General features: G+C 45.4%; 1 long non-coding RNA gene across 1 annotated transcript; it reads right to left on the minus strand.

The window, feature by feature from the left end:
* Positions 1–808: 808 nt before the first annotated feature.
* LOC111770575 (uncharacterized) lies at positions 809–21,055 on the minus strand. The gene is made up of 3 exons (XR_011432448.1): positions 20,788–21,055; positions 2,512–2,767; positions 809–1,093 (listed from the first exon to the last, which is right to left on the minus strand). It is a non-coding gene; the product is annotated as an uncharacterized lncRNA (long non-coding RNA).
* Between the last annotated feature and the right edge of the window lie 5,902 nt (positions 21,056–26,957).

Consider the following 26,957-nt stretch of genomic DNA (forward strand, 5'->3'; position numbering starts at 1 on the left):
CCTGGTGTCAGATGCCCTTTTACCCTTGCCATACGGGAAACTTCCCAGCTTCCTTGCAGTTGTCAGGACGATGTAATGATTTCCAGCTTAGGAAATAGGAGCAGAAGTGCCATGTGGCACTTTCAGGCTGTGGTGGTGTAATTCCAGCACAATTTCCTGTGCAATTGTATCTGCCTCTGCCACAGTGATCATGGAGGGGGCCTCAGACTAAGATGTGAGCCACAAGATCAAAGTAGCCTGTATCACGGGGTCACTTCACTGGGACCGCAGTGGACGTTCATGAACAAGAAATAAACTTTTGTAGTGTTAAGGCATAGAGATATGGGGATCGTTTGTTACTGCATGACCCACCATCCTGACTAATAGACACAGAGAGCAAAAGATGAGAGGAGGGGCTGTAGCTGCCACCTGCTCAGAACCCCAATTCCAGCTCTCCCAATGAGGGAGAAAGTCTCCACCACAAGCTTGCTCCAAGACCCAGGAGCATCCGTCACCCCTCTTCCTCGGCTTGCTCAATGGTCATGGGGGGTCCACTGGCCCCTTCCTGGGAGCGTGAGCTGGCGGACCCCTGGCTTCCTGCCGGCCATCAGGTGATGTGAATGTCTTCCGTGTGAACGCACCCAGGAGGGACCGCACTGGTGCCAGCAGGCTCTGGCTGGGAGGTGTGACTTCATTGGCTTTCATGAGGGCTGTTTATGCAGGAAGCCAGGCTCTGCAGACTCGCTGCAACACTTGACAAACCTGTAAATATGTATTTGGAGTCACTCAGGGCCCGGCCTTTCCGTGAAATCTGCATTGCAAAGCCACGTCCAGAGAACAGAACTTTTTAATCAGCCCAGTGTGGCCTGGGCCTGGCTGCACTCTCTCTCCCGCAGCCTCAGTTCTCTCGTGAAAGACGGAGATCCTCTCCGCCCTGCTTACTCTTGGGCCATGTTACAGATCGAGAGGGAGAATGGACTCGAGGGTACCCTGGAAACTGTGAAGGATGAGGTGCTGGCTCCTCAAAAATGCACACAGTGTAGATTCTGTCCTCTTGTTGCTAAGGAGCCAGGCAATGAAAGAGACGACCCGCCACCCAAGGCAGGAGAGAGAGCTGTAGGATGCAAAGAGAGAGATCCTTCAGCAAGGGGATTGGGGGGACTTCCTGGAGGAGGGGTAGTTGTAGTAGGTTCTGAGGGTGGGGGTAGAATGCCAACAGCAAAACTGGAAGCAGCATGAGAGACTGCATGCCCCTATCATCCAGGTGCACAGGAACAGCCAGGGGTCGTTGTCCCTGCCTCTGCGGCTGGAATACTCTGCAGGAGCTAAGAGCAGAGCCTCTGGGTAGACCAACCTGGGATTAAGTCTTGGCGCCATCAGTTCTTGCTGTGTGACTTTGGGTAAGTCACTTTACTTCTCTGAACTCTGGTTTATTTACCTGTAAAACTGGGCTAATAATGCCCACCTCACAGGACAAAACCATGAGCAGTGGGTAAAGGCCTTGGTGCTCTGTCACACGGTTTGCACCCCATGAAGCCTAGCTGACGACAGTGGCCTGGTCCAGGAGGCTAGACTGATACAGGAGAGAAGGAGCCGGTATCGCTGGGTGGCGCTGGCCCCTTTGGGGAGCTGGTAAACCCTGTGCTGAGCTCCAGAAAGATCACGGCTTGTGGAATCAGAGGGTTCTGGGTTGAGGTCTCAGCTGTGCCACTTCCTACCCGTGTGACTTTGTTTTGAACCTCCCAGAGCCTGTGTTCTCTCATCTGTAAAAGGAGGTGTGTTAGAACCTTGGCTGCAAGGACCGGATACCCCCGGGTCATCTTGAGAAAAGGAGGTTTATGGAGTGGGAGGGCATGGGGATTTGAAGGAGCTTGGGGATGAGCCCCTTGGGCCCGCCGTGTCATGGGTGCAGCCTACGGGTGGGCCCTCCATGGAGCAAGCGCCCCTTGGACCAATCCCCTCTTAGGGAAGGAACTGTCTCGTTTGGGGAAATGCCCTGTGAGGTCCTCTTCAGGAGAAGGGGAGCCTGTGGGTGTGGACCTGGCAGGAACCAAGCTGTCAGAGATGGGGGGCTGCTCTGTTGGTGAAGGCATTCGTGGTTTTGGTTCTGGGGGTGGGGAAAGGAGAAGGGGAGAGGAGGGAAGAAGTGAGAGAAGGGAGGGGTCACAGGGAGGAAGAGATGCTAAGACAGTTAAGAGAAGGTGAGTGAAACCCAGTATGGGGGTGCCGGGATGAGCAGTCCCAATGCAGAGACTTCCTGCTCCACTTTCCTATGCTCACTTGTGCTTTCTCCGTCCCCCCACCTCCTGGACTTAGGAAAGTCTCCTGCAGTCATCAGTGCTGTGGGGGGAGAGTCTGATGGGAGTGGGGGGCTGGAATTCTAAGTAGGGACAGACTTTCACAACTGTGGTAAGCGGTGAAGATCAGCAGAGGCAGCAGGGATGGCTCTGGAACTTGCTGGAATCTTGAGCAGGCTCTGGGTTTGCACAGCTCCCTCTTCCCACCCCCTTTGGGAGATGAAGCCGAGTTTACCCTGAGGAGCAAGGGGGTACCCAGCCAACATCCGAGTTCCACTGGTATGTCTGTGTCAATAGCAATAACATCTCCATTATCGAATCCTTGAATGTACCAGGTACAGAGCCAAGAACTCTACACACATCCTCCTCCTGAATCCTCAGAACTGAAGTTCAGGGTTTAAGTGACTTATCCAACTTGGAGAGCTTGTCAGGAGGGCGAACAGGCTCAAGACTTGAGTCCCTTCAGCCACTGCAGTGGACTGGAGCTGGTTCTGTAAATGAATGGACAAAGTCACAAAAACAGAAAGCCAGAAACATATCTATATAGATTTTTCACATGCTAACTATCATTTCCATGGGCAAAGGATGGGGTATGACTGAGAACAACTGGCTACGGGGAAAAAACCAAAATCTTCTATCACACACTAAAATAAACCCAAATACTTATAACATTTAAATGCAAACAAATAAATGATAACAAATGAGTAATTTGATCTTCATTGTGTAAGATCTTTCTAAAAAGATGTGCAAAGTCAAAGACCATGGAAGAAAAAAGACTGATATATTTAACTAAATAAAACTTTTAAAATTCTGTAAAGCAAGAATACCTAAACAAATTTGAAAATGTAACAAGAAAATAGCCAAAATATTTGTAATCTATATGACACAGAGCAAAAACTCTTTGCAAATTAATAAGAAGAAAGGAGAAAAGGTATAGGATATGAAAAGGCAGTCCAAAAAAATACAAGTGACTGATAAATGTATGAAAATATTCACCTTTGTTAATAACAAACTAATTCAGATTAAGATAAGCATTTCTTCTCCCACCAATAGTCCAAAAGTAAACATACTCAGTACTGCCGAGGGTAGATGGAAACAGGAACTTTCAGGCTGAGGGAAAATCACTGGGACAGCTGTTTTGGGAGTAAATGAGAGATGGTGCACCAAAAGTCTTAAAACCACACTACTGCTATCAGCCCGCAATTCCATGACAACAACTTTATCCCAAGGAAATAATCGCGGAGGCATGCAAATGTTCAGCAACAAGAATATGCATTGCAGGGTGTGTGTGTCACGAGAAAATAGAAGAAAATAACCCAAATGTCTAATAAAAGGTAATCGGTAACATAAATTATGGACTATCCACACAACAGAATAAATCCTTGACTGCCATTAAAGTTGACAATGTAACTCTAGTCCTAATAACAAGGAAAGATGTTCTAATTTTATTATTTAGATAAATAAAGCATATTACAAAATGATAGGTGTGACCTCATTTTGTAAAAATTTAAAAATCCATATGTATAAGTTGGCAAGGGAAAAATCTAGAAAATGTATGCTAAAGTATCAGTAGACTCACTGGGAAATGGGATTTCAGGTGATTCAGTTTTTTCCTTTCATGTTTGATTGTTTTTAGTTTTTTGGGTCTTTTTTGTTTATCATTATTTTTCCTCTAAAATAGTTCATTTCTCTATAAAAACATATCTGAACCAATCCCAAAATAATAAATGGATGATTTCACAGGATGCAGACATAACAGTATTTACAGGAAAATTCATAGCTTTAAACAATGTTATCATCAAAAAGAGAAAAGCAACCACCTTAGCCACTAAAAAAAGGAAGAAGAATAACCCAAAGGAAAATGGGAAAAATAATATAACAATAAAGATTAAAATTAAAGTAAAAAATTGGAGAACAAAAACCAGAGGAACTAATAAGTAAGACCAAGAATTAGTTCTTTAAAAAGATTCACAAAATATTCAAACTTCTGGCAAATCTAATCAAAGGAAAAAAGGTCACAAACAAAATGAGAAAGGGGCATAACCACCCATTTAAAGGGATTCACACCAATAAGAAAATGCCATGCACAGTTTCATGGTCATACATTAGAAACATCTTAATGAAAATGGCTCATTTTTTACAAATACATGAACTACCGTGGGCCTCCAAAGATGCACCTCATTCGTAGGACAACAATCGGCCACCAGGGAGGCCCAGGCAGAATGAACCAGCTTTCCTGTGAAACTGTTCTGAGCGTCAGCTTTTCTTTCCTCTTGACAAAGTAAAAATTAATCAACTTAATAAATAGAAAGGGAATCAGCTGCCGGAAGCTCCATCAAGCTCATCAAGATCAGCCTTAAAATATTAAGACGGATCATAGTTGCAGGGCAAGATGACATCATTTGACAGAAGCTGTGATTTCCTTCTAAGCCACAAACCAGCTCAGCCATTTCTGGGGCGCTGGCTCCCCCGGGGCCTCTTGGGTTACATGAGTGGCCTCTTTCGATTGGTGAGGTTCCAGACCTTGGAGCGATCTTCTAGGCAAGGCTTGTGTGTCCAGGCACCTAAGTTCTGGTGAAGCTGCAGGCTTTAAAAACGAGCCTTCTCTCCTGGAAAGACCCCGTGCTGAGGACCGCTGACACGATGGGCTCCTTTGGTGCGTGGGCTTTTTCGTGCTTTAATGATCACGAACTCGCCCCACGAGAAGCGCTGAGCCCTGAGTATCCAACAGGTTTGTGGACGGAACTAAAAACCGAAGGCTGTGGGTATTTCCTTGTACATTCTTTGCTCTGACATTTTCTGACTTAATCTGGGTCCTCTGTAAACATTAACAGCTGTTCATAATCATCACGGCAGAGTAAGTCAAAGTATGTCTTTTTTAACATCTATGTACAGGAAACTATTGTAGATGCTAAAACCCAATGATAGTGATCACATGTTACTGAAGCCTGTAGACTCCTGCCCAGCACACCGTACTTGTTGGGAAAGAAATATTCATTTGTCATACACCATTTTTTTTAACAAAGACTAATTTCAAAATACACTACCAGGAAGGAAATCAAAGAGAAAACATGAATTAGGCTCTCTGGATTTAAAGTCTTCTCCTGAAGCTCATCTTATTCCAGGGAGCCTGAGTTACGAATCTTGGATCTTATTCTGTCCTACCCTGTCAGCCGAGCCAGGGGCACCTGCATGGATCCACAGGGCGAGGGAGCCCATAGCGACTGTGGAGATGGGGTCACCAGTCACGGATGAGAAGACAGAGTCCCAGAGACGTACAGAGACTCCCTCGGCACTTCAGTGAATTAATATAAATGACCCTCGGGGAGGTGTTTCCCACTGGTAGTTGGCAGGTCTTACTTTGGGTTCCTGGGTGTATTATCATGGTTCTCCAGAGAAACAGAACCAACAGGATGCATGTGTGTGATATAGTTACAGTTACAGACGTAGATAAAGATGTAGACATAGATAAATTTATTATAAGGAATTGGCTCACGAGATTACGGAGGCTGGCATGTCCAAAAGCCGCGGGGCAGATGGGCAGGTCAGAGACCCAGGGAAGAGTGGATGTTGCAGCTCGAGTCTGAAGACAGTCTGGAGGCAGGATTCCCTCTTCTTCCGGGGACCTCAGCCTGTTTTCTCTTAAGGGCTTCAATTGATTTTATGAGGCCCACTCATGTTATGGAGGCTAATTTGCTTTAGTCAAAGTCTATTTATTTATATGTTAATCTCATCTAAAAAATAGCTTCACAGCAACATCCAGACTGGTGTTTGACCAAATATCTGGGTGCCACGGCCACGTTGACACGTAAGATTAACCACTGCATTGGGGAATAGATTCTGAGCTGGGGAGAGGCACGCAGAGTGCTTACAGGGGAGCGCTCTTGGAAATAACACCTTGGGTGAGTGAGGAAAACAGCACAAAGAGGAAAGTTGGGTTGCAAGGCAGTTGCAAGAGAGGCCTCAGCCCAGCCCCCTGGGAACTCTCAAGCGGGCACGGCTCTCGTTCCAACTGAGTCACAGCAGGGAGGCATGGCTCCATCCGGCTGCACAGACGCCTGGCGCCCCGAGCATGAGTGCCCCCGCCTGGAATGAGGCGGCTGGATGAGGCTCACAGCGGCCACTACACAGGCAGGATCTCACTTTACCCCTTGAAGAACCTTGTAAAGTGGGCTCGATTATCCCCATTTTACAGATGAAGAAACTGAGGCTCAGAGCAGGGGAATAACTCGTTAAAACGTACAGGGCTGGTGGGGAGATTCAAATCCAAGCCTGACGGGCTCTAAATTAGCCCGAGCTTTGCAGTCACTCAGCTCCGGTGTTCGGCCCTCCATTAGGATAAACGGATTCTCATGTCGGGGACTTTTCCTCTTCTCACTGGTTGAATTGGCGGGGGGTGTGTGTGTGACGCATGGCAGCTGGGTTCAGGGACGTATACGGCTTATAAGAAAGAGGAAACCGATAGGGGGTTGGAAAAGAGGAGACCCTCTTTTTAGCTCCATTTCAATACTTTTTGCCTTTAGCCCAGCTGCCTCTGTTGGCGAGTATGCCCTCTGACCTCTCTGGGGTAGGGGTCCAGGGCGCAGCAGCTTTGTCCCCCAGGGCCCATATGTAAAATATCTGCAGTGCGTCACCTCCCTCCGGGCATGCCCACATCCTGCAGGACGTCCTCGGCAGCCCCAAAGTCAGCTTCCACAGGAGCAGCTTCTAAAGCGTATTTCTAATCACTTGTTGAAGAATTTCGCAGCTTCTATTAAGTGGGGGGGTCCAAGAGGGCCGCTGGAAGCTGCTGCTTTGGATACAAGAGCCAGCCCATCCCCTGGCAAGTATACATGAGCTCCTACTGTGTGCCCAGCACTGTCCGGGCAGCTTTCAAGTCCCACAGCTTTGGGGTGGGAACTCCATCCTGCCACTCCTATGCCCTGATCTTAGGCTGGTTGTCTGGTAATACCATTCAAGGACCTCCTGTGAGTGTTAGGGAAAATGTACATAAAATGCCTAGGATAGTGTCTGGCACGTGCAAGGGCTTAACAAATGCCAGCTTTCTTCCAGTCCCTGCAGGGGGCACGCATGGATGCGCAGGACGCAGTCCCTGCCCTTCGGGGGCTTAACGTCACCTACTGATTAGTTTCAATAAGTGGAGCAAGGGGACAAAGACACCGTCAGAGAGAACCAGCTGCTAACATGTCCCAAGTTCCCCCGGACTGGGTATACAGGGCGTGTGACCACCGGACCACAAGCCTGCAAGCCCCGCTCTTCCTCAAGCCGGTTGCGGAACGAGCTGTCGCAGATGTCCGGCTCTCTCCTGGTTACTGTCAAGTGACCTTCATCAAAGGCGGCACACAGGATTATTTCCAGAACTGCACTGGAAGCACAAAGCACTTGCCTGTCCTCAGGAACGACTCACATTGGAGAGGGAAGCTCTGCTGTCGCGTGTGCACACAGACACACACATATGCACACAGGCACACCAGACAAAAGTCCAGGAAACGCGGACTTCCCGAGTAATAGCGGCTACTGAGCACTTCGCATTTGCCAGGTACCATGCTAATACTTCACAGGCATCGTTTCACTTAATCCCCACAGCGGCTCCATGGGGTAGAAATATTACTAACAGTGGTTAACAGATGAGAAAACCAAGGCACAGAGAGGTTAAGTCATTGCCGAGACTGGCTGCTGGGAAGTGGTGGAACTACAGTTTGAAGCCAGACAGGCTGAATCTGGAGCCTGGGCTTCTAACCTCTAAACTCTTCTGTCTGCCTCAGGTGATGGATTGCAGGTGCTTGCGGGGAGGAGGGAGGTTGGGAGAGGCAGGGAAGGCTCCCTGGAGGAAGTGGCAGTTAAGGAAGCAACGGCTAAGAAGGACTGAGCACTGACTTGATGCAGGCTCTGAACATGGAGTAGGACGCGGATGGCAGAGAGCCCTGGAGAAGGCATCACAGAGGATAGCTCTGCAGAAGCAAAGGCAGGAGGTGGGACCCGAGTGTAAGTGCACTGGGTGCAATGAGGAAAGGGAGCCAACTGGCACAGAAGGTACATGTTAGGCCTGGGAGCCTGGCAGGGCATCCGAGCTGTCATCCCCTCCCCTCCATCACTGCTTGTCCCTTAGCCATGGAAGCAGAGAAGTGAGCTTCCTCCTTCTTGGCTCCTTTCTGACTTTGGCGTCTGACATACTGACCCACATCCCAAGCAACAGCACGCTCTGTTCCAGCTGCCTTGGCAGGGCCTGTTGGCTTCATGGCTGCTGTCACCGAGTCTTACACTTGGGCAGGCAGAGAGGAAACCATCCGGGCTAGAGAGCTCCGTGCTCCCCGATTGGTCCTTTCAACTGAGGTTTCCTCAGAGCCTAGGCCCTGCTCTGGAGGCCCTCCACCGAGCCTGTGTCCAGACCAAGGGAGAGCGTACGAGTGCTCTGGGCCCTGCAGCTGCCGGGGGATGAAGCAGCCAGCCGTGTGTCACTCCCTCCTCCTCAGAGCTCCTCACAGCTCCTGCCTTGGTGTCTGCAGACTGGCCAGAGAGGTGTTGGCTCCTGGAGAAGGTGGCTCTTGATGGGATGGGCAATATTGAAAACGGTAATGGGAAGAAGCAAATGAAAGGAACAGGACAAAGCAAGCAAGGTATCTATGCAGGCTGGCAGTCAGTTGCTCATTTATTCAATCCACAAACACTTGTTGAGTACCTACTGAGGTCAGGCCATTTACAGGAAGGAAAACAGGCAAAATAAGGCTGGAGCTGTCTTGTGGGACCTCTCTCCTCCTGGATGTTCCCCAGGAACCTCCACTTGTGAGTGTCCCAAACCAACCTCATCATGTTTGTATTCTCCTCCTTTTGGATTCCCTGTGTCCATGAATGACACCACTGGGAACCCAACTGGTGCAGCCAAAAGATTGGGTGACATCCTTGAGCTCTCTCTCCCTCACTCCTCATGCCCAGTACATCAGCGCCTCCTGTTAAGCTGCCCCTCTGAACAGCTCTCAGATCCGTCTACTGTTCTTGATTTCTCTGCTGCAGTCGTGGTAAGGACCCACCATCTCTGCCTGAACGTCTACAGCAGCCTCCGAACTGGTATCTATGCCCTCACTTTCGCCTCCCTCCTGTCCATTCTCTGCACCTCGAACGGAGGCATCAATCAAAAGCATCAGGTCCATCACAGCACTTCCAGGCTTAAAATCCTTTGTTGGTGGCTCTCCCACTGCCCTCAGGACAAGTCCTGCATGACCTCCACTGCCTACTCCATCCAGCTAATTTCTCTCCATTTTCTGGATGCCTTCATAGCTGCTCCTCTTGGGGAGCTCCCCTCACCCTACAGGACACGCCATTAGTCTCTCTGCCACCTCCCTTCCCCCACCTCCAACTGCAGCGGTAGCCCAGGTGGGCCCTTGCTGAGGACACTGCCGATGTCCTACCATCAGGCTTCCACCTTGTAGGCCTGTTGGGCCTCTCTGATTTTTTGGCTCCACCCTCCCACCCTTGGAAGGACAATTCTGAGATATATTCTGAATAGTTCCTCAGGGGGTCCCCTCAAATCGAGTCCTGGTTACCCCCAAGTGTACCCAGCTCAATTTCACACCCTCATTGGTTTTCCCTCTTTCCTTTCATGCTCCAGCACCCTCACTCCTGGGCCAGGGATCACCATCCAGATAAACTCCCTGCTCCTAAGTCCTTGCCTCAGGCTCTGCATTCAAAGGACCCAAACCAAGGCACTCCTCCTCTCACTCAGACAGGAGCAGGCGCACTGCCATTCTTTCACTGCTCAGATACTGACCATTCTGTGTCATAACTGCCTGTCTGTACGTCCATCTCCCCCCACATCAGTGAGAGTGGGAAAAGAGAAGGGACCATGGCTGTCCCTTCCCAGCACACAGCACAGAGTACCTCAGTAGGTGTTATGAAGCGAATGGACAAGAAGTAGGGTGTTCATGATAAAAACACGCAACAAACTGGGAATGGAAGAGAACCTCCTCACCGCGATAAAGGGCATTTGTGAAAAACCACAACTAACACCATACTCAACGTGGAAAGACAAAGCTTTTCTCCTAAGATCAGAAATAAGGGGAGGATGCCCACTCTTGCCCCTTATATTCAACAGTGAACTGGAAGTTATAATCAAGGCAATCAGGGTAATCTCTCAAATGAAATAAAAGGCATCCAGATCAGAAAAGAAGAAGTAAAATTATTTCTAAGCACAGACAACATGATCTTATAGATAGAAAATCCTACAGAATAAAAAAAGACTCAACTATTAGAGCCAATAAACAAACTCAGCAAAGTTACAAAATACAAGATCAACATGCAAAAAATCTAATGTATTTCTACATACCAGCAGTAAATAATCCAAAAAGTAAATTGAGAAAACAATTCCAGGCTGGCCCGGTGGCACAGCAGTTAAGTTCACACATCTGCTTCAGTGGCCCAGCATTTGCCAGTTCAGATCCTGGGTGTGGACCTATGCACCACTTGGCATGCCATGCTGTGGCGGGCATCCCACATATAAAGTAGAGGAAGATGGGTACGGGCTAGACAGCTCAGGGCCAGTCCTCCTCAGCAAAAAAAGGAGGATTGGTGGTGGATGTTAGCTCAGGGCTAACCTTCCTCAAAAAAAAAAAGGAAGAAGAAGAAGAAAACAATTCCATTTAAAATACCTTCAAAAAGAATAAATATTTAGGAATAAATTTAACCAAAGAGATGCAAAACTTGTACATTGAAAACTATAAAATATCACTGAAAGAAATTTTAAAAGATCTAAAAAAATGGAAAGACATCCCATGATCATGGATTGGAAGATTTAGTATTGTTAAATGTCAATACACCCCAAAGTGACCTAGTGATTCAACACAATCTCTATCAAAACCTCAGTGGCCTTTTTTGCAGAAATGGAAAGGCTGATCCTCAAATTCATATGGAATTGCAAGGGCTCCTGAACAGCCAAAACAATTTTGAAGAAGAAGAACAAAGTTGGAGAACTCACACTTCTTAATTTCACAACTTATTACTAAGCTACGGTAATCAAAACAGTGCATTATCAGCAAAAGGATAGACATATAGAGCAATGGAAGAGAATTGAGAGTCTAGAAGTAAACCCACACGTCTATGGTCAACTGATTCTGACAAGGTGCCAAGACCATGCAACAAGTGAAAGAAGAGTCTCTTCAACAAACGGAGCTGGGACAGCTGGTCTCAAAATATAGAAGAATTAGACACTTTTCATATCAGATACAAAAATTAACTCAAAATGGGTCAATGACCTAAAGGTGAGAGGTAAAACTATAACTCTTAGAAGAAAACATAGAGGCAAATCTTCATGACCTTGGATTCGGTAATAAATCTTAGAAATAACACTAAAAGTAGAATAACAAAAGAAAAAATAGATAAGTTGGACTTCATCAAAATTTAAAAATTTGTGCATCAATGGACACAGGACACTATCAAGAAAGTGAAAAGACAACTTACAGAATGGGAGAAAATATTTGAAAATCATATAACTGATAAGGAAATTGTATCTAGAATATATTTTAAAACTCCTGAAACTCAACAAAAAAAGCCAAATAACCCAATTTAAAAATGGGTCAAGGACTTGAATAGACATTTCCCCAAAGAAGATAGATATACAAATGACCAACAAGCACATGAAAAGATGGTCAACATCACTAGTTATTAAGAAAATGAAAATCAAAACCACAATGAGAAACTGCTTTACACTTGATAGGATGGTAGCAGTAGTAGTAATGATGATAATAATGGAAAATAAGCGTCGATGAGAAATTGGAGCCCTTGGACAGTGTAAAATGGTACAACCTCTGTGGAAAATAGTTCAGTAGTTCTTCAAAAGGTTAAACACAGAACTACCATAGAACTCAGCAATTCCACTCCTAGGAACATATCTAAGAGAAGTGAAAACAGATATTCAAACAAAAACTTGTACATATGTCCACTGCAGCACTACTCACAATTGCCCAAGGCAGAAGCAACACAAGGGTCCATCAACTGATGAATGGATAAACAAAATGTGGTATGTCCATACAATGGACTATTACTCAGCCATAAAAAGGAATGATTACTGACACATGCTACAACATGGAGGGACCTCGAAGACATTATGCTAAGTGGATGAAGCCGGACATAAAAGGTCACATATTGTATGATTCCATGAATATGAAATGTCAAGAACAGGCAAGTCCAAAGAGACAGAAAGCAGCTTCATGGTTGCCTGGGGCGGGGGAAAAGGGGAGGATAAGGACTGTTTAAAGGGTACAGGGTTTCCCTTTGGGTGATGAAAATGTTTTGGAACTCGATAGAGGTGATGGTTGCATGACACAGTGTATGTTGTAAATGCTATTGAACTATATACTTTAAAATGGTGAACTTAATAGCCAACACTTGGAAGCAACCCAAGTGCCCATCAATGGATGAACAGATGAAGATGTGGTACATATATACAATGGAATACTACTCAGTCACAAAAAAAGATGAAATCACGCTATTTGCAACAACATAGATGGACCTCAAGGACATCATACTAAGTGAGATAAGTCAGACAGAGAAGGACAAAAACCGTTTAACCTCACCCATATGTGGAACATAAACAAACACACAAACACACAGTTATGGAGAACACATTGGAGGTTACCAGAAGGGAGTGCAAAAGGGGTAAAGGGACACATACGTGTGTATGGTGACGGATGGCAACTAGACTTTTGGTGGTGAATACGATGAAATCTATACAGAAGTCGAAATATAATGATGTACACCTGAAATGTATATAATATTGTAAACCAATGTTATCTCAATAAAATAAACAAATAAATAAAATAAAATGGTGAATTTTATGTTATGTGAATTTTACCTCAATCAAAACAAAAAAGAAGGGGCTGGCCCAGTGGCATAGTGCTTAAGTTTGTGCACTCCACTTCAGCAGCCTGGGGTTCCTGGGTTCAGATCCTGGGCGTGGATCTAGCACTGGTCATCAAGCCACGCTGCGGCAGCATTCCACATAAAATAGAGGGAGACTGGCACAGATGTTAGCTCAGGGCCAGTCTTCCTCACAAAACACAAAACAAAAACCAAAATCGAAGCAGGGCAGATTAGCCCGTGGCGCCTGGCTGTCTCGGTCTTCCCATCCCGCCTTGCGCCTGCGCACAAGTCCCATGCAGGCAGGACCCTCCTCCAGGGCCTTCCATGCTTCCCATGCAGCAGCTGCCCAGGGCTTCAGAGGCGGAGCCCCCAGGACCTTTGTCCCTCTCTGCCCTTTCCTGTGGGGGCAGGGAGGGTCTCACACTGTGAATGCTCCATTTCTCTGGGAGTGCCCACCAGAATTTGGCCAGAACTGTGGCTCGAGGCAACAAGTACGTCTGCCAGAGGTGTATGAATATTGATGACTGCTCTTATGCTTTATGTTTACCATGTCAGCAGCACTGTTAGCATTTGTGCTGATAATAAAAACTCAATTTATAATAAAAACAAGCATTTGTTGTGGAATCGGGTTTTAAGGATCCTATAAAGGCTTTGCAGATTTATTTTAGCCTGGTAAATGTCTTGCCCCAGGGTGAGACTTCAGAGACTTCGAACAGTTCATTTTGAAGGATTTGGTTATTAGAAAACTTTTATAGTCTCTTTAATCGAATGGGAGAAGAATAACAAAGGAAACAGCCTCCAACAACAGTGGATTCGGGCGTGTCTGGGCTGTCTTGCCGTCCTCACGGGCTGAGGGGTAAGATCACGGGGTAGCCGGGAGCTGGCAGACCTGGGTCCTAGGCTACCTAAAGGCTGAACACTTCAGGCAAGTCCCTTCTCCTCCCCAGGCCTCAATCTTCTCTTTTAAACAATCTGGGGGTTGAAATTTTTCCACGTAAGAAGCACTTTTGATTCCATACTCGCATTCTTAGGAATTCTTCCTGAGGCGGAAGAAAGTTCAACAGAGGCAGAAAGACATTTTCTAAAACTGTTCAACACAGTGTTATTTATACAGGCAAAAAAGGAGAAGTGAAAGAAAGAATCCACGAATTGGAAATAGCTGATAGAATTATAGAACAATTTATGACAGAATAATAAAATGACATTAAAAATAGTAATTGCCATATACACTCCCCACCCCAACACCACCCAGACCTGGGACGATGCTCACTGAAAGGAAACAACTGTCACCCCCATGATGGGGTTATGGTTGAATTTTGTTTTCTACTTTATGCTTTTCTGTATTTTTCAAATTTTCTATAATGAACACATGTTACTTTTATAATCAGAAAAAATGAATGTCATTGAAATAGCAATTAATTTTATAAAGAACAGTGACAAAGAAGAAAATGCCTTAGTTATAATGGGAAATGAGAAGGAAACAGAACATGAAATGAATGTTCAGATTGCAACTTGGTTGAAATGGTAACAGACCAAATCTCTGAAAATCACTTCGCCTAATTATCAATTCATCTAATAACCAATTCTCTGCAAACTCACCCCTCTGCCTTTAGGTGTTTTTGTGCCTGTTCAATTATCATATTCTTTTTCATCTTATCATCTTTTGACATGTTAAGTGTTTGTTATCCAATTGTCTAAGGGCACTTTTAATAATTTTATATTTCTAAGAGTTATTTTACACATTTGTACCATCCCTTGAGTATGGGATTGTTTTTGTCCTCGTTTGTGTGATTTGTTCCTTTTAAATGTACTTTTGAATAATTTAAGGACTTGTTAGGCTGTTTGCTAAAATTCCTTTCTCCAAAATTTAGTATTTCTAATATACTTTTCCATGGTACCCAAGACACTCAGTACAATCAATTGTACAGCCGGCTCCTGTCACCATCGTTCACTAGAATCCCATCACCAGTTATGGATCAAGTAAGATGTGGACGGATGTCCTAAAAGATAAAAGTATTGTTTATGAAATGCTGAGGATTTAATTGGTATAAAATGCAATAAAAATTAAGATACCCAAATGGATTCAGCGCAGGGTCAAACTGTAGGTGAATTCATCTTAGGGAAGTGGCTATAGGTGAATGGATCTAAAGCCTGTGGAAATTGAAGGGAAATTGCAAAAAAAAAAATGCTGTTAGCGTGGTGCAATTTTTGATGTTTTTATCCAAAATTCTCTTTGATCTAGTTCATTTTCCCTCTTTCCCTCTTTGTCTGAAAGAAAGCATCTGAGTATCTTATTTTAATTTCTTTCACTAACACGAGTCCATTGAAAACACTGAGGATGAGAACTGACAAGTTTTGTGGTCACTTAAGTCATTTCTTGTTATGAAGGGAAAGAAGGCAATTGTTACTCGCAGCCCTTGCTACTTTTTATGGGAGGGCATTCTGGTACTGGGAGCTTAAGTAACTTTGCAACTTTGCTTACTTAAGTAACTTTGCTGAGTGGGGCCATGGGTATAAGTAAGGAGAATTTTGGAAGGGCCGCAGCAAAGCTAGATTGCCCTGAATAAGGAAGTGAAAGAGGTTGAGCAGGCAGGACTCAGGGAGCTAGCGTCAGACACGGCGAAGACTGAGATGGAAAGAAAGGATCCAGGGAAGCGGGAGTCCTTCCTGGTTGATTGTGGGACCAAAGAAGGCCATGAGGATTGTCTGATGGGGATTTGTTACGTTGTTTGTGGTCTCGTGTGCAATAAGCTCTCTCTCTCTTCTATCAAACCATCAGCAATGTCTACTTGGCTCACAAATCCTTTGGAGTAAGTGGAATTCCTAATGACAGACCCAAAGAACTTCTGGGTCTTCCTTCAAGACTGGCCCAGTGCAAAATTCACAGCTTCCTGTAAGAGCAAGCAACATGTGGCTGACATCTGACTATTTTAGCATCTGCATGTGAATATACCAAGAAAGAAAGGAGGGAAGAAATGGAGGAGAAAGAGAGGAAAGAAAGAAAGAATTTTATAAGAACAACTTTACACTGTCCATGCTGGCTTAAAATTGAAATTATTAAATTGAATTATACTTAAATTTAACAACAGAGAAAGAAACAGAATGGAACTTCAGATAAACATTTCTTCAAAAAAGCAATATTGGTTGCTAAAGATTCCTCTAAACTTGAGATGAAAAGTATGAAAAACTTTAAGTTGCTAGAACCATTGTGATTTTCTTTAATTAACTGATACTCTCTGTTGTTAATGTCAATTTAATCTGTTAATATTTATTGATCTCTGGTTTATGGACTTATTTAGGTCTTTTTTTCTTTTTATTATTTTCTTTGTTTCTTTTTCTCTTGAATTAATAAAATTTCCATATATCTTCCCCCTTTTTGCCCCTACTAATTAGAAAGCTTAAATTTTATTTATATTCCTTTAGTGGTTGCCTTTAAAATTTTACTGTGTATATTTAATGGCTAATTTCTCTAATATGGTCTCAAGTTATTCTGTATCTTTATTCATTTTTTGAGCAAATTGAGGGTGTTGGTACACTTTTTCCACATTCATTAACCAATCTTCCTTGTTACTGAAAATCTAGGTATTTAGTTTCACTTCAGTTTAAATACAAGAAATGGTGTGATTATTATTATTATGCAGTCAAAGGTTTATTTAATTTGGGGCCAGCCTGGTGGTGTAGTGGTTAGGTTCACACACCCAGGGTTTGCAGGTTCAGATCCTGGGCATGGACTTACATGCCACTCATCACCCCATACTGCGGCGGCGGCCCAATGCAAAGTCGAGGAAGATTGGCACAGATGTTAGCTCAGTGACAATCTTCCTCAAGCAAAAAGAGGAAGATTGGCAACAGATGTTAGCTCAGGGACAATCTTTCTCACCAGAAAAAAGAAAAAAAAAAGGTTAATTAAATTTGCTAACATATCTTATCAATTTCTGTGTTCATCATTTGCTTTGCATTCTCCTCTTTGATTTCAAACTTCTTCATGATGCAAAGGCCAGTGGGAGGTGAATGGTACAGCTGGAGAAAACACCTGTCTTTTGGCCTCCCTCTGAAATGATAGTTCAGCTGAGTATAAAATTCTTGGTTGGCAGTTATTTTCCTCAGTACTGTGAGCTTTGAGTCAGATCAAATAAAGGCAGCCTATTCAGTGGGGTCTTTCAGGCAACCATCAACAGGTCAAATGATGACAATTCTCTGGATTTTGAAGGAACTTCAACTGTCTTTGGCTCCTCTGGTGGCTGTCAGGCTGCTGGCTTACTGTGATTGCAGGCAGTTGATTTTCAAGACTGCTGTGGAGCTGGAGGGCACAAGATGGGAATAAGGCAAATTAAAATGCCACAACCCTTGCTTTCCTTGCCAACATTTAGCTGTTCTTCTTTAATAATGCTCCTCAAATCACTGCCAGCCTCGGATTAACTTCCAGAGTTCTGAAAAAGTGGATTCTGAGTTTTCTCATTGCTTTTATGTGAGAGAGAATTTTTGGAAGTCTTTCCTCTGACATTTTCACTGATAGTTTTTCGTGTGTTCTTTGAATTTTGGTTTACAGATTCAACTTAAGTAGGAGGCCTTTCTCTCTCTCTCTGCATCCCTCCCTGTCTAGCAGTTGTGTGTCTGTCTCTACCCAACCTTCTGAAATCCTTAGTTCAGAAGACGCTCTTGCATTAACAGCCTGGGGCTGTAGCCCAGTGATGACACTGCAGATACTGCAGATACTGTCACTGAATCAGCAGCTTTATTGAGGTCCCGGATGAAGGCTCTGTCCTCCCCCTGCCTCACTAAAGCATACAATTTCACATGGGGTGTAACCCTTGGAAGCTGTCAGCAGACTTTTTCAGCTTCCTTCCAAGAGCAGGCAGCACCCATTCAAACCCCTGGTGGGGAGCAGTGAGCCTGGCTCTGGTGCCCCATCTCATGTTGGAGCCTGTAACTCCTTGTTGCATCCTAGGATCCGAATTCCCAGCCCCTCTGCTTGCTTCCCAACCTTCAGTCCTGGGAGGTTCACTGTTACAGCCCCTTCTTCCCACTTTTTATTTCTGGTCCATGGAGATGCTTCTCTTAATTTTGAGCAGGCCTATGTCTTTTCAATTTTCTCTATATTTTATTTATTGTTGCCGTGTTTTTGGAGCAAGACGGCTGGTGGTTGTGGGGCTAGCCAAGGCATGAATGAACAATGTCATCGTGGCTAGCCATTGTGTAAGATCTGCCATAATTTAAAATTTTAAACTATTTTCAACCTGAGATAGCATCTTTTGACTCTCTGCCCTGATAGATGACAAAATCAACCTAAAATGATTAAAAATGACAATGCATATCTATGGCATGCTTGCACATGGTGGGCAGTATACCTGAGTCTGTTTCTCTAGAAAAACTACTGCTGCTGCCTTCAAAACTGTAAATACACCAAGCATCTATCTTGCTTGTGCTTTCCAGGAAAACACAGAAATAAGGCACCAATCACCATAACAAGGAATTTTTCCTTTTCTTTTGTCAAGCATGTTTTATGAGAGTGAAGAAGTGGCTCTGTGGAGGATAGAACTAATCCTCAGCAAAACCATGATTCCATCCAATTTATAATATTTGTAGGCATATATATGAACCTGGATGAAAAACTGTAATGCCCAATTGAGTAAAACTCCGCTAACTAGAAGTTTAAGGAATAGACTAACTTGATCCAATTTGACCAAGTTTTATGGAACTTCTACAAGCTGCAACCTGTAATCCTAGGCATTGAGGGGATTACAGAGGTGAGCAAGTACCAGAAAAGGGGGACGGGGAGTTAAATAACTTGAAGGCATGCTCTGTGGTCCATGCTGGCTTGCCAAACTTCGGTGAAGTTGTTTCTGAGTACAGGCCTGAGGATCAGGTGCCTTGATGGGACCTGAATGTTTGAGAACAAACTTCACAATATTGTTGAAGGCCCAAGGATGAGGAAGCAATTAGTGATTTTATTTGAAATCTTCCCATTGCTTTTTTATGGATCAATTCAGTGTTCTAGAAATGGAAATAATAATAATCAATTGGCTAAGGACATGGCTCTGAAGGGTACAGAAATTCAGTTATTTTAATGTTGAGATCTAGAGGGGATGCAGACACAGTTTCAGAGAAACCCTTTCTACCAAACAGACAACATTGAATCTCTTCAGCTGGTGAGTTCTCTCTCATTAAGGGGCGGATGTTGGAGAGGAGTGTGGGATGCGCCTCTAAGGGCAGGTGAGCAACTCTGGCCTGGAGGTCAGGAGACCTGCTTTGGAGGCCTAATCTGGCTCTTCCAACTCCCTGAACAGTGGGGCAGTCATTGTCTTTATAAGGCAGCCATTCACCTGTCTAAGACACTTCCATGGCTTTCCATTGCCCTTGGCATAAAGTCCAAATTCTGTAACCTCCATAAAAAGACCTGCATGGTCAGGACCCTGCCAGCCTCTCTTTCCTTATTTCTCACCACGCATCTGCACCCCGAACTTAGTCCCAGACATACTCAGCTACTTGCAGGTCTGCGGATTCATCCAGCTTCCATGCCTGTATCTATACTGTCCCCTCTACCTGGAGATGCATTCCCGTCTTCCTCCTCCAGGAAGGCTTCACTCAAATAACAGTGATAAGCAGCTAGTATTGGTTAGGATAATTCTGGCAGCCTATGCAGAGACCAAATAATGGTAACTTACATAAGGTAAAAATCAATATCTTTCTCATCTAAAAGTCCCAGTAGGTATGGAGGCTCTGCTTTACCAAGTTGTCAGTAGTGCAGATTCCTTCTAGATTGTTCTACATCCCGAGGACACATCCTTTGTCCCCATGGTCCAAGATGGCTCACTGTTCGTCACTGTCATATGAGGTGAGGCTTCCAAGAGGAAGAGCAGGGATGGGTCTTCCAACACGGAAAGGACAGGTGAGCAGGAAGGGTAGGTCCCCATCTGTAAGGGCATGACCGAGAAGTTGTACACATTACTTTCACTCACATCCCATTAGCCAGACCTGACTCCCAGGGTCACACTCAGCTGCAAGGGAAGTAGAGAAGTGCAGTCTTCATCGTGGGAAGCCTCTATTGTTATGAGAGAGAAGGGGAGAACTGTTATTGGGGAATGGCTGGATGTGGATGGTGGCTGTGAGAAGAGAAAGACCAGCAGTGTGGATGAAGATGAAGACCTAACCTCTCCAATAAGGAAGAAGGTAAGAGCAGAGATGAACAAAAGGCACGGAAGGCTGAGGAAATGAGAAGCAGAAGCCAGGTTACCACGCACTGGAAAATGTCCCCACACCCACACCTTTACTCATATAGGTCTTCCTGTCTAAAATGCCTTAACACTTCTTTCTTCATCTCTTGAGGCTCAATCTGTACTTGATCTCCCCATGGAAGCCCCTACAGGGAACTTGAATCTTTCTCGGGTGTACATAAAGAGCCTTCTCTCTGGGTTACTAACTGGGTCACAATGACTATAATAATCTTCTATGGATGCCTATTATAAGCAGATACTTTAAATACATATCTCGTTTTCTTCTCACCATGCTGTTAGTGGGTTTTTAGGGGCTCAATAAAAAGCACTTCTCTCTTTCCCTTCCAAAATGAGGACCAAGTGAGAAACAGGATCCCGGAGACTGGCGAATGGGGATGGATGTTAGCTTTACCTTGATAAACTGATAGGAGAACGCGGCTTCTTACCTGCGGTCCAAGGGCTTCCTAAGAATCTTCCAGAAGCTCCGCTTTCCCAATATCGATCTTGCAACAGCCCATCAAGGGCAAGTTTGGGCTTCAGAGTCACCACTCACTCAGCACTCCTGCCTTGCACTAGCCTGGAGCAGAGGCACGAAAAAAAGGCATATCCTCAGTCTCACGGCCTCTTCATAAACTAGCTCCATCCACCGAGAACCGTGGTCCAAAGGCTGAGCCTCCACATCCGGTAAGTTGTTCCTCCTCTCGGGGTGGAAGCGGAAGGGCGGGGCAAGAGGTCAGAGTGTTACTCCCTGATGTTCCGGCCACATGGAAACGCGAGGGAAGAGAAACAAAGGTTCCGCCGTAACAATCCCTAACGGGAGGAATAGTTTTGCCCACGTGGTAGACCAGGAAGCCAGCACTGGGAGAAGTACCATGACTTGCTAAGGTCACCCAGGTAGGAGGTGGCGGAGAATTTTGGAACCAACTCTGTCTGGTTCCAAACCGTGGCTTTTAGTGACTAGCTCTAGTAGCTTGTAAGCTCTTTGAGAGAGAGGTTACAATAAAAACTCCACATTCCCAGCAGTACCTAACCAAGTATTTAAGCAACGACTCATGGCAGAGTTTGGTGTAAAGGCTTGGGGGTTCTGGCCCATGTTTGTTGCTTCTTTGTCCTTGTCTCGTGTTCAGACAAGTTTCTTTACCGGGACAGTTCACCTGGGAGCAGGAACTAATGATGCTGCCTGGGGCCTTTCCAACTCTGCTGCTTCTGGAGGCTCCTTTGTTGGGTTTATAGTTTGAGACACTTTGTTGGACTTTGTCAGAATCCGCTTTCTCCTTCGAGCCTCCTGCTGTCTGTGAGGAGGCAAGGACAGGGTGGGGAAGAGACTCCCCTAAGGGCAGAGGGCGATTAAGGACCATGAGCGGTCCAGGCCAGTGGTTTAGTTGGTAATCCTTCAAAGTAACATCCGTAAATATTTGTCTAACATCTATTTCAAGAGGGCAAGGAGAGACTGGTTTTATATGAATAGAAATTGTGCAAAAAAAGAAATTCACCTCCTAATTTGCGTCCTGGGCAGAAGTGGTATCAACACTCTAAAAAAATACCTGCCAAACAGTCCCCACTTTTCTGTGGTTCCTACACGCTGCAAAGTTTTCTTTTGCAACTTGCTGAACTGTACAACTTTTTCGCAGGTATATTAAAGGGTTTTATATTTAGATAATGAAATAAGCTGCTGTTTCCAGTAAACAGCCGTACTCCATGGAAGAGAACTTTGCAGAATTGTAGGCCAGCACCGTCTGTCCACTGAAGGCAGGGCTGTGCTTGGGAGAAACATTTTATTTTTATTTTCCACTGGAGGGCGCTGTGTACTTTGGTGGAAGTGGAAACGTGTTCCATTTTACCAGTTTATTCTAGCGAGCTTTAATCTTCCCTCGCGGATTTGTGCCCTGGGCAGTTGTCCAGCTGTCCACTTCTTAATCTGGCTTTTCCCAAAGTCACACAGGAAGCAGTGTCGTGGTTCAGATGAGACCCCAGTCAGTCTGATTCCTCCTGGGCAAGGTCTCTGCGCTCAGACTTCTCATCACTCCAGTGAAAACACCAGGGCTTACCCCAGCCTCCCCTCATCTATGTGTGTCAGCTACATGTCTCCATACTATCTGTGACTTAATTTCCATGACTTTGCATCATTCGCCTTTGAGAAAACATAAACTAGGCATCTCTCACACAGAACCTGCTTTCTAGGTCACAATTTCTACCTCTGGACCAGCAGCGTGATCCTCAAGTTGTCAGCATTTGGCTTCAGACTATGATGTCTCCAACAGTAATGTGCCAAGGACTCACCTGGGCATCTCGTGAAAATGCAGACTCTGATTCAATAGGCCTTGGGAGTGGGCCTGAGGTTTTGCATTTCTAACAAGCCCTGAATGATGGCACTATGGGTTGACGTACCACACCCCAAATAGCAAGACTTTACCTATTTGTCCCATCCAGGACTTTCCCCACTCAGTTTTGCATATGGGGGTGGATAAACTCAAGGATGGAGGTCGGTCAATATCTCTTTGGAGCTTTGCCTCCGACTTAGTTTTCATAAATTGTCCCTGCACGGCCCCCCTCTCTCCAGCTTTACTCCGTCTCATCTATTTCTCTTTCCCTGGTTGGACAACCATGAGGCAGTGTCTGATGCTTGTGTCTGCCACATCTGTGCCCTAATTTGTCTTTCACTGTCATACAGAATAATTTCTTTTCATTTTCTTTGATTTCCCCTTTTCATTGAGAAACTGCATCAAGATACAATGAAGGATATGATAATGGTAACGACAGCTCTCACATGTGTGTGAAGGGCTTTAACACTACAAGACAGTATAGGTGGAGGCTATGAGCCAGGGCGCCAGAGCCTGCCTGCCTGCATTCAAATCCTGCCTCTGCAACACTCTAGCTGGGTGGCCTTGGGCAAGTTGCTTAACCTCTCTGTGCTTTAATTTCCTCATTTGCAGAATGTGGCTAATGATGGTTCATTAGGTCGTTCTGAAGATTAAATGAGATAATGTGTGTGAGGCCTGGCACACAGTAGGCACTTGGCAATAATCAGCAGTGTTATAATTCCTCAGTCCCCTGGGGACGGGGAGGGACTCCAGGCCCAATGAGGAGAAATGACTTGCACTCAAGATCTCACAGCAAGAATGGTGGGTGGCACAGGGGGACTAGATCTGACTCCTACTCCAGTGCTCCTTGCACCCCTACCCCACTTCCAAGTGAGGAGTTTTACTGGCATCCATTCACAGCCTCGAGTGTGCTGTTTTCCCAGCATCCTGTGGATTGTCTGTTCTCTTTCCTTCTACTGGAGCTTTTCCAGCTGGGGTGATTCACGGGTCTGGGGCCGCATGGCTCCCATTAACTTTGAGGAAAGTCACAAGCCAAAATCCACAGCCATCGAGCCTCCAAGTTACTCATCCATCTTTACAGGTGACACGTGGATTAAGATGAACAGGGAGAGAAGCGAGTATCCTACAATAACTATTAGATTTATGAGAATCACATAAGAGCTTACACCAAGTCTCAAAATTGAAGCTCGCTCTGTTTTCACAGCAAGGTTCAACCTCAGGGATAAGAGACAGGATGTCACAATAGAATGGCCTCGAAGCCTGAAGTCCGAGGGACTGGGGTTCCCGGCTTCACTGCGTACTACACTTGTGATCTCAGGCAAGCCTTTCAACCCCTTAGAATCTGTTTCCTTATTTTATTATTCATCCTTACAACAAACCAAGGAGTTAGTTATTATCTATCCCCATTTTACAGGTGTGGAAACTGAGGCACAGAGAGGTTAAGTGACTTGCCCAAGGTGACATGACTACCAAGGGATTTATCCTTTAGGAGGGCTTCGTAACCCTATATTTGAGTCCAAAAAGCTACGTCCTTCTATCACTCAGTCTCGTAAATGAGCCGCTGAGTCTAAAAGCAGCAGGCGCAGAGTCGGGCTTAATAAACATTTGTGAATCTGAATCTCGAGGAAAAAATTCATGTCTCCTTAATCGCTTATTCTCTATAGTATATTTACACCTAGTAGGTTCTCAATTAATAGAGTCCAGTGGCCTTATTCCCCCCCGGAAATGGTTCTGTTTTTATTTAATGATTTGCTGAGGTGCATTTTAATATGCAGACCACAATGCTGCTTGTACAATATCTTCTGGACTGCGAGGCGCGGGCCTTCATTATTTTACGAGACGCATATGTCATGCATAGCACAAGGCCTTTGCTTAAACCAACACAACATGCAAATAGAAATATCATGTAAAATCACATTCAGACAGTCTCAAAGCAGAAACAGATGTCTGAAAAATACGAACGCCAGGCTTATTAAATATTTTATCATCAAATATTTCATACATTTCAAAAATGTCATCTGTGAAAACACAGAAATACCGCCTCAGGAGAACCAAAATATTTAATCACTTTCAAGAAATTCTTAAAAATAAGTCTTCACCTCAGCACTGTTCCAGGCCGAGAACAAATTTCCAGGTGCTGCAAGCTATATTTATTATATTTTCATCAAAATCAGTAACCTAGTTGAAGGAGATACAGTAATCAGTTAGGTCATTATTAGGGAAGATAATGACTTCTGAATGAATTCTCTCATTAATCTCATTACGAAATGGTAATGGTACCTGACTAATCATGCCGGAGGGGAGAGCTGTGCTGAATCAGAGCAAAATTAAGGTTGTAATCACAGAGCTGGGCTCGCCGTTTCTTCATGAGAGCCTTGCTCGGGGTTTGGGGACCGGCTGGAGTTCCTCTGACCCAGTGGCCTGTTGATCTTTGAAGGCTGGAGCCCCCGATATGACAAGGGGCCCGGTGAAGAGCCCTGGACAGCAGCTGTCAGAACGGTTCCTCTTCCTGCTTCTGTCCCCTGATTCCTGTGTGACCTTGGACAGGTCACATCTGTCTCTGGGCTCCATTTCCAGTTTCCCTGACTTAGTCTCCTGCTTTCTCCCTTGCCCCTTAAACATGTAAGGCAGATCGCATCACCCCCAGCATGGCTGCCCATCTCACCCCAAGAAGGATCCAGATCCTTACACGAGCCCCGCGCCCTACGTAATCTGCCCCCATTGCTTTTCTCACCTTATCTCCTCCCGCCCTGGCCATCCCTTGCTTTGCTTCAGCACGCTGACCTCCTTGCTGTTCCCTGTGTCTGGATTGTCCGCATCCCCAGCCCCTATATCCGCATGGCTCATCCCGTCAGCTCTTCCAAGTCTTTGCTCAATGTTACCTTCTCAGTAGCGCCCACCCTGACAACTCTGTTGAGCCCTGCAACCTCTCTATGGGCACTCCAGTCTACGTCTTCTTTCTCCACGTCCTCATTGCCTTCTAACACAGTACATAATTTACTGAGCTTCTCGTCGGTCTCCCCACCTCCACCCCACTCAAATGTAAGCCCCACAGGGGCTGGGATCTTTGTACACTCATACATATGCCTGGCACACAGCAAACGTGCAGTAACTCTTTGATGACTGTGCAATTTATCACAGGCTCGTGGGTTCCCAACCCTGCTGGACGCTAAGGGAGGAACCTCAGTGTGTGAGACTGGTGGCCAGGGATGATGAAGTGCACATTCACTGCAATGAGCCCCTCTGGTGGTGGGGCTGGCCTCGCTTTTCCCTCTTGCTGGCGATCAGAGCCACGTCGAGTCTCTTTATTTCCACGAGGACCGGCCTGAGAACACGCATGCTGAGTGGCAGAGTGCAGAGTCAGGGAAACCTCAACAGCTGGGGCGGGGGGGTGGGGGGTCAAACTGAGTAAGAGAATTGACAGAGACAAAAGGGACGCCCTGGCCCCAGTTCCAACCCCAGTGTAGGGGTCCAGGGCTGGGGTGACAGGGCCCCACAGTAGCAGGCATACAAAGACCTCGGGGTTTCAGCAGATGGGGATTCAGATGTCTTAACAGGTTCCTGATGACCAGAATCGGACAGGTGGCAGTCTCACATTAACTGTCACTGTTCAAACCACAGACACAGGGTAGGGCTGCCGTCTCACTCATCACACTGGTGAGAATCTGAAACATGGTGAGCGCTCGTTAACTGCTCAACGAGTGAGTGAAGAGCTCTGAATTCAGCTTGAATTGTTCGTTTCTGTGTGCCCTATTCTACAGCGGGCCAGTAATAAACTGTCCACCGCTAACAAGGAGTCTGGAAACTGTATCACTTAGGGACAAGGCAAAACCCATGGATGTTTAACCTGAACCACAGAAAGCAGGATGAAAATAAGCCGAGTCTACAATAATGGCAGGACCAGCATGTAGAAGCTGGATTACTTTTATTTTATGCGGCTTTAGAGCAGGGGTTGCAGATAACTGGCCCAAGTGCCACCACACACCCCTCTCAAGTCCATAACATCACTAATTGATCATGGACGCTTTCCTTTAGAGCGAGACCAAGCCTCAGAATCCATCTCAACACAGTACCTCAAACTCCCCCCACCAATTGAATGGAGCTGACACATGAGATAAAATATTTGCAAAACTTCGTCTAGAACACAGAGGTAGGCCAATGATGGAAAGCCCATCAACATTAAGAAAAACCATTGTGTTATAAACAAAGACGGGGTAAGTTTCCCTGGGGGCCAGTGAGTTTCTCATCTCTGCTCAAGAAGAGGCTGCTTCTCTCCCTTCTTTCCCATGATGATG

Source organism: Equus caballus, chromosome 25, assembly GCF_041296265.1.
Source record: "Equus caballus isolate H_3958 breed thoroughbred chromosome 25, TB-T2T, whole genome shotgun sequence".
Taxonomy (NCBI): domain Eukaryota; kingdom Metazoa; phylum Chordata; class Mammalia; order Perissodactyla; family Equidae; genus Equus; species Equus caballus.